We start from the raw sequence: 14,756 nt of genomic DNA, 5'->3' as shown, positions 1-14,756 counted from the left end.
GGGACAAAGACCTCAAACCTTCAATCATCATAGTTCAAAGTTTCAATCAATCAGGCGAGAAGCCAGTTAGCACCATCTATCTCTGTCTCAAGATCGGCGATCTGAATGACTATACCCAATTCCATGTAATAAAGACAGATACTTTCTATAAGATATTTCTTTGTCGTCCTTGGCTTCATGACCATGGGGTGGTTCCATCTACACTCCATCAGTGTTTCAAATATAGCCAGAATGGGAGGCAGTATACGGTCTATGCTGACAAGAGGACGTTCGCTACTGCTGAGTTACATTATGTGGATGTAAAGCACTACTTTATCAGTCTGCTGGGGCCCCAAGTTAATGCCACCTGAAGAAGATAAACCTAGTCACACCATGAAGGGGATCAAGGGTTCCTCCCATGATGATGCTAAAGATGTGGCAAAGGCATGGAATAAAGTGTTTAAGGAAAAGGAGAGGTATGGCAAGATACTCCCCTTGATCCCTATTGGTGCAAACATTTATTACACTTTGAAAATGTCACCCAATATCATGAAGGGCAAACTTCATCCTCTATTCCCCTTCCCCTGGAGCCTCACTTAGTGGAGCTCTGAGAGGAACAACCCATGAAGTAAGAGGAAGTCATGGATGTCGGTACCCTTGCCCCAAAGGTTACTTACACCTCTAACAACTTGAAGGTTCTTCACATCCCAATCCCATTGTAAGAAGCTGATGTGAGGCAATGAGCCATTGCCACTAAAGAAGCAGACCATAAGATCCCGCATATCCTTGAAGTCTTGCACATCCCAGTCTCTTTGAGGGAGGAGGATGATGCTTACTTTGCTCCCGGATATGCTCCTATCCACAAAGTTCTGCAAATCCCGACTTCCTTGTCAAGGGTAGATGTGGCTCACCAAGCCATGGTAACTTGTTCAATGCCTTTGACAAAAGTCCCTAAACTCTTTGCCAACAACACTGCTTCACGACCCCCTCTCACCCTCAAGACTTGGAGCAAGCCTCAATCTTAGAGATAAAAAGGCAAGTTCAAGGAATTTTCGGAGCAGCTAGAGGCCATGAGGAAAGGGAAAGCTAAACTGAAAGAAGCTCCACCTCTGGTCCACCCTTCCAAGCTGTTGCCTAGATTTTTCAATGAAACCCCAAAGTTTGGTGAGTGTGAGTCCCCTCAGAGCTCAGCTTTTGATGGTACGGTGATCTCCCCCAGTGTAGTGTTCTTTATCCCTCAAAATGGTATAGTTCCACTATCCTTCTCCCTTGTGGGGTGAGATATCACATTGTGGTTGAATAACAAGCCCTCATCATATGCCTAAAAATTGCCTCCCGCATGAACTTAGAGTGCATGGCCATCATTGGCGATTTTGAGTTGGTGATACAGCAGCTCAAGGGGGTTATGATGTAAGAAAGGATCGTCTCAAGGTCTATTACAACACTGCCATATCCATCATGAAAGAACTTGAAGAAGTCTCCCTTGAGTATGCTCCATGAAGGCTCAACTCATAAGTTGATGCTCTTGTCAAACTTAGTGCGACCATCCAGATGCCATTGACACAACCCACGCCCATATGGGTAACTGAATGGAGACACATCGAACTTGTAGATGGGGTTGATATAGATGATGACCGGTACTTGTTTTTAGAATGTTCTCCTTACCCATTCGGGGCATTATGTGTGGCAAGAGATGCCATCAAAGCTGTAAAAGAAGCCAAACAGCCTCCTATTGCTGAGCTCGATGAAGAAGAACCTGAATATCAAGACCCCTTGTGTGCCGAAATATACCAAGTGGGGGATTGACGTGAACCCATATTCGACTTCCTCAAGCATGATTGTCTTCTTGAAAATCGAGTGCAGCGCAACAACATACAAAGGATATCCACCAAGTACATGATTATTTAGGTGCTCTTTCAATAACATCCTTCTCAGATGTGTCAACTTAAAAGAAGCAAATCGGATACTTGAGGAAGTTCATGCTGGAATCTGTGGTTTGCATCAATCAAATCCTAAACTCTACATTTTGATTCGGAGGTTGGGTTACTACTGACCATCCATGCTTGAGGACTCACAAGCCTATGCCAAGAGATGTCAAATTTGTCAGATACATGCAAGTTTCATCCATCAAGCACCCGCTCCTCTTCACCCCACGATGGCATCATGGCCCTTCTCATAGTGGGGCATGGACATTTAGGGGCCAATCAACCTGCGCTCTGTTTCGAGGCATGTCTCTACCCTTGCTGCTACCGATTACTTCCCCATGTGGGTTGAAGCGATTCCTCTCAAGAAGGTACTGGGGGCTACAGTGTCCAACTTCGTTCGCCACCACATTATCTATCGATTCGGTGTCCCAGACCAGATCATCGTAAATAACAGTCCCCAATTTCTAAGCCATCACATAGATCGTTTGGTCAACCAGTTCAGCTTTGAGTGGAACTACGCAACTATGTACCATCCTCGAGCCAATGGCTCGGCCAAATCTTTTAATGAGTTCCTTTGTGATGTTATGCGAAATTCAGTCTCCAAGACAAAGAGGAATTGGCTTGAAAATCTTCTAGAAGTCCTATGGGCTTATCGGACCACTACTCGTAGCCCCACTGAAGCTACTCCTTACGTAAGGACCAAGGCTTTCAGGCAGTCAAAGAAAGAGGGATGCCATCATGCGTGACGAGAAGAGAGGGACACCACCATGCATGATGAAGAGAGAGAATGTCATTATGCGTGTAAGAGAGCAAGTCGTCATGCATGCAAGGGATGTCGCAATGAGCGATGGAGAGAGAAGGGCACCGTCGTGCACGACGAAGAGAGAGAATGCCACCGTGCATGTAAGAGAGCAATCCGCCATGCTTGCAAAGGATGCCACCGTGTGTAAGATAGCATGTCATTGTGCATGCAAGGAATGCCACTGTGCATGTAAGAGAGAAAGTCATCATGCGTGCAAGGTATGTCGTTGTACGTGTAAAAGAGAAAGCTGTCGTACGTGTAAGAGAGCAAGCCACCATGTTTGCAAGTCACCATGCTTGCAAGCGTCCAAGGGATGCCACTATATGTGTAAGAGAGCAAGCCACCGTGCTTGCAAGGGATGCCACTGTACGTGTAAGATAGAAAACCATCGTATGTGATGAAGAGAGAGAATGCCATCGAGCACACCACTATCGTGGGTGTTACTGTCGAGCATGGATGCCTAGGTAACTTTTACGCATGTCTGCCACTTGGATGCCATAGTAAGCCACCTGGATGCGACTGAATGCCACTTGTCTACCTCTGTTTGCCACAGTGAGCCCTTGCTTTCCACCTGCCTGATGCCTCCTCCTCTTTGCTTATAAAAACTTCCCTTCTCACCCCTCGAAAGACTTTTGCTCTCTCTCACTCACGAGCCCCCTTTTCAAACACTTAGAACCTCAGCCTCTTGGAACCATTCTGGGGGAAGCTTGAAAATTTGACCTGTGTAGGGAATTTGGAGTACTTTTTTTGTACAGGTAGATAGATCTAATATTCATGTCTCTATAGTTTTGGTTATAAGCATGATTTTTGAAAAAGGATGTGGTTGTATGCTATGAATTTTATGTTAGAATATGCATATGTTTCCAAGACTGTGTGAGAGAGTATCCCTGTGCCTCTATTTGAATATGGAAAAGACCTTGTGTCCATGTCCATCCTGGTTTGGAAGTTATGGGTTATTTTCTAAAGTATGTCAAAACTATAAAATGCATTTCCAGGAACTTTGCATGTTTTAAAATTGAACTGTTTACTGACCAAATGATATGGAAATGATCTCAAACCAATTTTAAATGAAATATGGGTATGTATAATTAAAATTTTGTTGTGGAATCATGTTGAAATTATTTATGGTTTGGGAAGTATGCCTCTGTTTGTATGAAGATGTCATTGTTGTGAGCTATAGTGAATTTCCAGAACTAGTGTATGCCTTTTACTGAACTATTTATTGACCAAATAGTATCGAAATGATCTCAAACCAATTTTAAATGAAATATTGGTATGTATAATTAAAATTTTGCTTTGGATCCATGTTAAAATTCTTTATGGTTTGGGAATTATGCCTCTATTTGTATGAAGATGTCACTGTGGTAAGTTACAGTGAATTTCTAGAACTGTTATATGTTTTATACTGAACTGTCTACCGACCAAATAATATCCAAATGATCTCAAACCACTCCTAATGAAAGGTGGATGAGTCTATTTTCAAACTGGTTTTGGGATCATTTTTAAGTTCTTTATGGACTGGAAGTTAAACCAATCCTTCTGTCATCATACTGCAAAATGTTTGTTCTGTTATGAATTATTGAGTATGCATGGCTGTAATGAAACATGCTTATGATATAGCGAATGCTTATGAACTCTTGAATAATCGTAATGAGACATGCTTAGGCATGGGTGAATGTTTATGAGATATGAATGTGCAGGGTTGTAACAAGACCTGCCTATGATAAGAATGCAATATGAAACAGTACGCAATGGGACACCCATTGGTAATGGGATCTGATATGATAAGAATGTGATACAAAACACTACGCAATGGGACATCCATTGGTGGTGGGATTTGATATGATAAGAATATGATGTGGAGCACTATGCAATGGGACATCCATTGGTAGTGTAGTATGAGATACTAAGACTATTATATGAGGCACTACGTAATGGGTCATATGTTGGTAGTGAAATCTATTGTGACATAAATAAAATGTTATGCCGACAGTTAAGATCTTTCCGTGACTCCCGATGATAGAAAGGGAGTTATGATGTGAATATGAATGTTTGGGAGGGTCACGCCCCTCAAATCATTAAGGGCACTACACTTTGGGTTACCCATTGGTAGTGTAATGCTCTCTCGCCTAAAAGGCATAAAGAGAGGGTTGTGTCCTGCAAGGCCAAAGCCTATCAAAAGCCCCAAAGCACGATGGGGATTGTATGTGTATGTAAAGACATTACGAAATGGTTCATCTATTTTTCATTGTCTTTCCTCCTGAGTCAAGGTAGAAGTCCCAAGTAACAGGATTGGCTTGACCTGATTTATAAGACTTCTACTTCAAGAGTAAGCAGCACTAGGATTTCCTATATGCACTATGTGTTTTTCTTGAATTACTAATCTATTATTTTGATGAAAGATATGGTTGACTGTTAGCGCATGCGATGTATGATATTCTGACATCCAATTTATACTTTTTCCACCATTGCTAAAGAATTGTGCTACATGACTCCATGTTATGACACCTTCATGAACTTTTGGGGATGGTTATAAATGAAAGAGCATAGGCAGGAATACATGATGTTTGATCTGCTTACTAGGCTTTATAGCTCCTCCCTTTGACTTTCTCTATGTAGAGTGATTGCCTGCGGTTTTTGAGAACGGGCGACTGTACACTCGTGGCTGGTGGTTGAAGATCCGGGCTTGACAAGAAAAGCTTTATCCTGAGAATAGGTGTCTGATGGTGGTGGCCATATAGTTGTTTTGTTTGAAGTCTTAGATTTTGTTGTTGGACCTGTAGTGCCTTGGACATGATTGTATTATTTTTGGAAGCTGTATATATATAAATTGGTTTTATTTTGTCCAGTTCTTTGCATCCTTATGCTTGGGCATTGTTTTCTTTCATGGTTTTCTTTGATTCCATCTTTCTAAAAGTGTCGAGCACATTCACTCCTGAGTGGCATTTGCTACCTTTGGTCGTGGTCTCACATATTGTTGCCCTCCGATGAGTATGGTAGGGGTCAAGGGGCGGGATCGTGACACCTTACTCCTTAGTTTATGGCAGCATGGCAGCGAAGCAGTCTTGCCACTTAAAGTCCAACTTCCTTCAATCCGGATAGCCATTCACCATGGCATGACTGAGAAGCAGCAAACAACCCTTCAGTACCAAGAGCTAGATGCCCTTGATGAGAAGAGATTCAAAGCTCAGCAAAGCCTTGAGGTTTACCGAGGCCGAATGCAATGAGCCTTCGATAAAGTAGTCAAGGTCCATTCATTTACATTTGGAGAGATCATATTGGCAGTAAGACGACCTATCATAACCCATGGTTGGACTAAAGGGAAGTTCGAGCCAAAATGGGAAGGGCCATTTATGGTCAAGAGGGTCTTCCCCAGTGGACCCTACATACTGGCTAATCCCAATGGAGATGAAGCTATGCTCTTGATCAATGGGAGAAATTTGAAGAAGTAGTACCTATGATCATCAATCCATGTCGCAAGATCCTAAAACTGCATGATTATAGTCTAAGTTATATGACCCTAAACTATAGCACACGTCCCCACAACACGACATTAAACTACACAGCACTTAGTCTTGGTGTAGGACCTTAAAACACACTAACACCACGATCCCAATGGCATGATCTTAAACGCACATCCACTACGGTCTTGGTAGCATGACCTTAAACACGTCTCCACTATGGTCCCGGCAGCATGACCCTTAAGATGCCTCCCAAAAAAAAGGCCGACGTGGTAGTGTCATCCACTATCATGAGTAAAAGTGTCAAAAAGGAAAAAAAACAATGACATGCATGGCGAAAACCCACAAGGGCATCGTGAGCAAGATTGTCAAAGAAATAAAGAAAAGAAAAGAAAACATACATGGTAAAAACTCGCAAAGGTATCATGGGTAAAAATGTCAAAATAACAAGCAAGATGAAAACCCGCAAGGGCATCATCAGTAAAAATGTGAAAAAGAAAAGAAAAGGCAAGAAAAGAAAAGGCAGACATACATATATAAAATGTATGTATGTTCTTGTTTCTCTTATTATAAGAATATGTTTTTTCTATTCTCTTTTAATTATAATCAATGATCCAATTCTATGTCATGAATGTATAATTATCATGCAAAATAACGAGTACTTTTTAATTTTATTGTCAATTTTTTTATGGCAAAGAAATATACGTTCATGATGCATAATTACATTATTCTTGACGGGGACATTTGTAAGAATGTGATGTTCCATGCTCACTTCATAGCAGTGCTCACTTCACTGCATAATTAAATTTTTATAACAAATAACTTGAAATGGAAAATTGGAAATATATTGATGTATGAAAACTCAACTTAAAGAATACATGATCTCTCCTTGGAGCAAACATTGGTTTTCAAAGAGTCATCTAGAACTTGAAATGGGACTCAACATAGAACAATTATTATAATGACAACATAAATTTTAAATGAAAAAATAGATTATGGATTTGATGCCCAAAACATGGATGTCATTTGACTCAAGTGATATTAGTGGGTCACAGAAATACCATGATATTTTCACAAGAATTTAAAAAATATGTTAAAATAGTTTTCACATTCTAGTCCAAACATAGTAAAGGTATATGCTGCTAAAATTTTCTGCGTTTTGGGAATTTTTAGTAAACTTGTTTCTAAGGTTTCTTCTAATCTGGCCATCCCCATGATGCCTGCCACCCGTCAAAACATATATCTTGGTGAGATGAACAACATACTCAAGTTTGGGGGTAATGCACTTGAAGATGAAGGAGAACCATGCTTCACAACTTTTCCCAGTTTTGCAAGCTTAGTTACTATAAATAGTAACGGGTTCAAATGGGTTAAAGTGAATAGTAAACATCTTACCATTTATGGAAATTATGACTTAGGAAGGTTGGATTGACCTAAAATTTGGCATGGTGATTGTTTTTGGCATTCTAAATCCATTGGTGGTGGTACCATAGTCACTAGAGGCCTCTAGAGTAGAGTTCTAGCTTGGTGCATCGTAGTTATGTTAGGAGACTGGTCTAAAATTTGATTTTATAAATGTTTCCCCCATTTACACCCGAATTGAAAAAAAACTTGGAGAGAATCCTTAGATCATCATAAGAGACTCATATGCTTGATTTGGGATTGATTTGACATCATTATCAAGGCTTTAAAAAATAAGGCTTATTTGGTTAAAGGTCTGTACTCCACTGGTATTTATGGTACATGTGGGTCTAGTTGCCACTAGCTCCTCTTTTATTTGCATCGGAGAAACAAGTGCGTCAAAAATACCATACAACAGCTTATCCTAACAAATGTTTCTCTTCAAGAGAAGCGATAAGTGTAACATTTGGAACCAAATTGGTCTCTCAATTGTTGTTTTCTTCACGATCACCAGCACGGACATAAACTTTAAGAAGAAATCATGCCAAGATTCTTCCTTGGGGGATGAATGAGGTGGCTTTTAGTTCTAATGACTAGAGACCTTGTTTAAGGGCTTGAAGACCCAATGCATTAGAGCTTTTGAGGGAACCTGATGGCTGGAGGCCTTTCTTAAGGGCTTCCTTCCCACTTCAGCAAATATTTTTTGTTCCAATAATTGGGGACCTTGCCTAAGGGCTTCAAAACCCAGTCTTATCAGAATCAATATTTATCTAGTAATCAAGGGCCTTGCTTAAGGGCTTCGTTCTCAATCTGTTCGGATTTCAAGAAACTCTCCTGGCTGGTGTCAATGGGAGCTTCCTCTCAAAGCCATTAGAACTTTCAATTTTGAGGAAGTCTGGTGATTAGGGGCCTTGCTTAAGGGCTTGAAGACCCATCCCACCGTGCTTCATTTTTTATCTTTTAGTGGGGGCCTTGCTTAAGGGCTTCAAAACCCACTTCAGGAGACATGTTTGTTTTGAATAGATAGTTGAGGGTCCTTGTGGGTGTATGAATAGCTATGCCATGGTTCAGAACTTTTGATGGTTGGAAGCTTCTTTGCGGCATGTGCCCTATCTGCTAAGGCCTAGTGGGGTCAAATGGAAGTTTCCTCCCTGATGGTCGAGGCATATATAACAGCGGGGAGCCTTATGAAGGCGGTTACCCAAGCTATCGAGGCGCTAACCTGGTTTGACAGTCAATAGGAATTTTGGGGGCATGTGACCTGTTGTGTCAGTGTGTGATTCCTATTTTCGTTGACTTCATGGTTGGGAAATCCTTTTGGTACGTGGCTGTTTTGAATTGCCATCTTGATGGTTTTTTTTATCTTCAAGGGCCCTTTGGGGGCTGGTCTAAGTTGTTGGAGTTTTCTTAAGTTCTTTTTTGTTCTTGTAGTAGGTTACCCTTTGAGGGGTATTGACTCCCAAACTACCAAACTTTTTCAAGGAGGGGTTGATTGAAGCCTCCTATGAGGCTGAGCAGTGCATCAACTTGTTTATTGGTCTAAGTGTTCTTTCGGATTTTCACCTGAACTAGATGGAAGTGGTGCCGCAGAACGGTTTTCACCAACTCCTTTTTTATTAAGCTCTTTTACTTGTGACATTGTGCCACATCCACCTAAAACTCATTTTTACTCATGATAGTCTTCATGGGATTTTCATCATGTCCGGTTTTTTATTTTTGAACTCTTTTACCCGCAGCTTCATGGCTGCATCCGTCTTTGTATTTTCACTTTTACTCGTGGTTCTCTTTCAGGTTTTCACCACACCTTCTTTTCTTTTCGACACTTTTACTTTTGGCTTTATGGTCATGTCTGCCTATATGTTCTTTTTCACTTTTCTGTTGTATGTGGCGATGAAGTGCATGATGGCTAATGGGAAGGTTCCCTTATAGATGGAAGGGTGGAAGAGTGGGTTGAAGTGGCATTTTTTAAGCTTATTTAGTGTTATAAGTGTCCTAGGTGAGTTTCACTGAGAATGAAAATGGCAGCTAGGGTGAGAGCGCTCATTCACTGCCTTAAGTGATTCTCACTGATAGGTGAAGGTAGCAACTCAATCTGCTCTATCAGGATAACCATTCGAGGCTTTGGATGGTGAATGTGATGAGGACTCACTGGGGATTGAGTTGGTTTGGGAGGGAGCACCCATTCATGGTCTTGAATGGTGCTTAGAAGTGACAAAAATGCATTTGAGTGCTTTATAGTGGAATGGTTAAACGGGGGTGAACATTTAGGGGTTTTTGGATGGTGCCATAAGTGAGGTGAAGATGTGACTCAATTTGGGAATGAAGGTTTGTTTGATGATGGGTGAGATATAGCCTCACTAGGAATCATGAGGGGTGTAACTTGGATGGGGATGGTGGACTCGCGAGAGTCATGGATGATAGCGGTCAACTGGGGAGTGAGGGCAAGATGGGGTGATGGCACTCAATATGGGTGGTGAGAATGCGAGATATGAGAGTGTGAGAGCTAAAAAATGTTCTAGATAAGAGTTTGAGGGTCTAGGTGTTTTGGGGTTAAAACAAAGGTCATGAGGTGTGAGAGCTCTAAAAGTTCGAGAGTTTTAAAGGGTTTGGTATTTATGAGAGTTTCAATGGCTTTGAAACTTGAGAAGTATGAGTGTTTGGAAGGCTTAAGGGGTTCAAAAAGTTTTATGGGGTTTAACGGTTTGAAGGTTTAAGGGGTTTGAGGGTTTGAGAGTTTGTGGGATTTGGAGGTTAGAAGACATGAGGGGTTTGAGGGTTTAGTGGTTGGAATAGTTTAGAGGCTTGATGATTTTGAGGGCATCGAGGGGTTTAAGGGTTTTGAAGGTTTCGAGGGGAGAGGAGTTTATGGGTTTAGGGTAAATGTAGGTTTAGAGGATTAGGATGTGTGTGTTAGAGAGATGGAGGGATGAAGAAGTGAGAGGTTGGGGTAAGAGAGAGGCAGGGGTAAGAGAGTGATGGGGGAATGAGTGTGGGAATAACAAAGAGATGAAGAGAGAGAGGAGAGAGAAAGAGAGAGAAATAAAAATAAGAGAGAGAGGTAAGAGAGAAGAGATGAAAGTGGTAGAGAGAGAGACGAGAGTGAGGAAGTGAGATACTAAAAGAGAGGGGAAGAGGGAGATTCGGATCTTGGTTGGTGGCCTGGACCCACTCGTTAGGGGGAGAGAGAGAATAAAAGCGAAGTGAGAGAGAGGTTCGGGTTCAGGTTCGGGTCAGTGGCCTAGACCCTTTGTGTGTATGTGTGTGTATGTGTGTGTTTGTGTGTGTGAGAGAGAGACTAAACGAGAGGGGAGAATGAGGGGCTTGGGTCCCGATCGGTGGCCTAGACCCACCCGTGAGAGGGAGAGAGAAAGAGAAAAGAGAAGGAGGGCGAGGCACTTTATGGGCTTGACAGCCCGGCCCGGGGGCCCACTTTGGGTGTCGGGTTGGCCACTCCTCACTAGGCCGGACCCAAGTTTCGTGTGGGCACCAGTTTCACGCTTATCCAATGTCTTTGGCCCTTACTTGATGATTTTTCCCCGGGGGTATTTAATGCTTAAGGGCCTGTTGAAAGGGCAAAAAGGTCTTTCTGGCTTATACCTCTTACTTGAAAGCCTTTTTTCTTTTGCAGAATGACCTATTTTTTCTTGTGGACTTTGTTGAGACTTTTTCCATTTGTGAGGATGTGGGGGAAAGGAGCTATTTTTACCCCTCCCACAAGTATAAAAAGGGGAGAGGGGCTTCATTTCTTACCATTCACTTCATTTTTCGTACTGTTTGGATAGAGAAAGTGAAATGGGGCCTTTTAGAGCGAGAAAGTGGAAGTTGAGGGCTTAGAGAGAGTTTTATGGCCCCCGAGCTTAGATGGAGGGACTGAGCGTGGTAAGCCTAGCCACTTAACTCTTTTTTATTTCAAGCAGCAATTTAATTTATTTTTGCATGTTTTTCCAAATTTTTCAAGCCTTTTGCATGCTTCTCCATATTGTTAGGCCTTTTACATGCTTTTTCATATTTTTAGGCATTTTGTATGCCTTTCATATTTTTAAGGACTTTTGCATGCTTTTTATATTTTTCATGCCTTTTTTTGCATGCTTTTTCATACTTTATAGGCCTTTTACATGTTTTTTCATATTGTTTGAGGCATTTTGCATGTTTCTTCATATTGTTTTAGGCATTTTGCATGCTTTTTCATGTACGTTTTTAGGCCTTTTGCATGCTACTTTGATAAAAAAAAAAAAGGGGCTCTTTTAGGTCGCATCTTGTTTGGGCTCGACCCACGGTATAGTGGCCAATGAATCCCCTGGGGTGATTTGGGCTAGCTAATCACCTTTTTGTATGCTGCCGAAGTTTTGTTTGGCTCAGGCACCATGTTCTTTCTCTTCAAGGCCCAGAATAAGACATGGACTCGTTTTTACCTCTTTTCTTGCAATTTCACATAGTATACTCATGAACTTCCTTTCGTTTGCACTTTTGTAGGCAGAGCGCCCCGTAGGATGGCTACTTGCCACGCTGCTAGGGCTATGTGCCGTTTGCGAATGGGAAATCGTGAGGGTAACCACATCCTAGAGGATTCCATTGTCATTTTCAATAACCTCGAGGAGCCACCTGTAGTGGCAGTTGAGGAGGAAGTAGGGGACAGTGTCAACACTGATTCAGAGGAACCACGATCAGTTTCACCAAAGGAGCTAGAGAATAGGGTTACTACCTCCTCTAACTCGGTTCGTGTGATCTTCAAGCCCCCTTAGTTTACTTGTGGGGGTCTCGATCCCGAACGGCTGGAGATCTCCTTCCCAACTAAAATCGAGGGGCTTAACTATCTTAGCTCCGACATTCGAGTTATGGATACCGAGCAGGAGATACTTAAGGCCATCTTCCGTCTTTTGGGCCATGCATCCCTTGATGAGCTAGTGGTGCTTCAAGGCTACTTGGAGGAAGAAATGAAAAATTTGGTGACCTTTGGCATTCCAAACGGAAAATCGCTTGAGGCAAAAGTGGGGAAATTGGCCCCGTCAAGCAATGGAGATTTTGGAGTTAGAGGGTCTGGTCTCACTAGAAAGTAATCCCTCTATTGAGAATTTCTTCGACTTTTTCTCAGAGCAACCGTCCATTTTTTTTCTATGTTGAAGGCTTGTTGGGAATGCTCAAGGGTGACCTGGAGTACCAAATGGACCTCCACCCAGTTCTGCAAGTACATTCATCCGAGGATGGAAATGACACTTGGAAGGATTTTATTCCTTCAGAACGAGAGTGACATGATCGTTCTCGAACGCCACATAGACTAAACCAAAGCCTTGTTAACCCTGGTTTGTAAGGAGATGGGGGATCTTCCATCAGCAAATCTGGAGTTTGGGGCATTCCCCTCTTTGGTCAAGCATGTAGGTCTTCTCAAAGTTTTAGCAGCATGTTTACACTGAGATTGGTGTTGAGATTGGCAGCATGAAGAAGTAATTCATCGATTGTCTTTTTCCTTCATGGTTTTAGGGCTTTGAGCCAAATGAAGTAGTTTCTCCTCTTGCTCAAAATGACATTTCTTCTTCTTTTATCATGTAATGCTTTGAGCTCTAGTTATGTGATTGTCTTTTGTGGAGGGTTTCTTCCTTTGGAGTTTGAAGTCGCAAGCTTGCAACTTTTAACCTCTATTTTGTCATGGAATGAACAGTCTCCTTTTTGTCTCTTTCTCTTTCATGGCAAGGTTACGACCCTTAGAACTTGTAAACCCGACTTTGTTCTCTTTGGCTTCTTGCTTTGCTTCTCTCTTTTGCTTGTGACCCTGCATGCTTCGCCCTTACTTGCTCAAGAGGGATAGGGGTTTCTAGAGCCGCTTCGTATGAAAGTGTCTTTGACCTCCACTCTTCTTGACTTGAATGCCTTTTTAGGTTTTCATCCAAGTTCCTAGGGTATGTGCCATTTCTGGTTTTCACAAAACCCCGTTAGACCCATGGTTGTTACCCCATGTTTGCTTTCTTCTTCTTCTGTTTTTTTCCTTTACTTTTTTACTCACAATGCCCTTGTGAGTTTTCACCTTGCCTAGTTTTTTTGACATTTTTTCCCATAACGCCTTTGTAGGTTTTTGTCATGTCCATTTCTTTTTTTTCTTTTATTTCTTTAACACTTTTACTTATGACGCCTTTGTGGGTTTTCGCCATGTCCGTCACTTTTTTTCTTTTGACATTTTTACTTATGATCCCCTTGTTGGTTTTCACCATGCCCATTATTTTAAGAGGCAACTTTAGGGTCATGCCACTGGGATCATAGTGGAGATATGTTTAAGGTCATGCCACCGGGACCATAGTGGAGGCATGTTTAAGGTCATGCCACTGGGACCATAGTGCTAGTATGTTTTAAGGTCCTATACCAAGACCAAATACCGTGTAGTTTATGCCATACTGCGGGGACATGTGCTATAGTTTAAGGTCATGTAACTTGGACATTTGAACATGGGTAGTACTTCTTCATGTGTCTCCCATTTATCGGGGGCGTGGCTTTGTTTCCATTCGGATGAGCCAATATATAAGCCCCATTGGGAAGGCCTTCTTGACTACAAATGGCCCTTCCCATTTTGGCTCGAATTTCCATTTGGGCCAACCATGGGTTATGGTGGGTCGTCTCACTGTCAGGACTAACTCCTCATATGTAAATGAATGGACCTTGACTTCTTTATCAAAGGCTCATCACATTCGGCCTCGGTAAACTGCAAGGCTTTGCTGGGCTTTGAATATCTTCTCGTCAAGGGCATCTAGCTCATGGTAGCAAAGGGTTGCTTTGTTGCTTTTCAGTCACGTCATGATGGACAATTATTCGGAGTGAAGGAAGCTAGACCTCAAGTGGTAGGATTGCTTCACTGCCATAAATCAAGGAGTAAGGAGTTGCCTCAGTCGGCCATACATAGTGGTCCAGTAATTCCATAGGACTTCTGAAAGCTTCTCATACCAATTCCTCTTTGTCTTGGAGACCAATTTTTGCAGGGCATCACGGAGGGGCCTATTGAAAGCTTTAGCTAGGCCATTGGCTCGTGCATAGGACATAGTTGGGTACTTCCACTCAAAGTTGAATTGGTTGGCCAATCGTTCTATGTGATGACTTTGGAATTGGGGACCATTGTCCGAAATGGTTTGGTTTGGAATACCAAATCGATAGATAATGTGGTGACGAACAAAGTTAGCCACTGTAACTCTTGGTACTTATTTGAGC

At 42.0% G+C, this 14,756-nt stretch overlaps 1 long non-coding RNA gene across 1 annotated transcript; it reads left to right on the top strand.

The window, feature by feature from the left end:
* The first annotated feature begins 11,323 nt into the window (after window positions 1–11,323).
* LOC148779478 (uncharacterized) lies at window positions 11,324–13,087 on the top strand. The gene is made up of 2 exons (XR_016046613.1): window positions 11,324–11,447; window positions 12,042–13,087. It is a non-coding gene; the product is annotated as an uncharacterized LOC148779478 (long non-coding RNA).
* The last annotated feature ends 1,669 nt before the right edge of the window (window positions 13,088–14,756 follow it).

The sequence above is a fragment of the Amborella trichopoda genome, chromosome 12, assembly GCF_054954075.1.
Source record: "Amborella trichopoda isolate Santa Cruz 75 chromosome 12, AtrichopodaSantaCruz75HAP2 v2.0, whole genome shotgun sequence".
Taxonomy (NCBI): domain Eukaryota; kingdom Viridiplantae; phylum Streptophyta; class Magnoliopsida; order Amborellales; family Amborellaceae; genus Amborella; species Amborella trichopoda.
The sequence above is the reverse complement of the archived record's forward strand: the minus strand, read 5'-3'. Positions and strand labels throughout refer to the sequence as shown.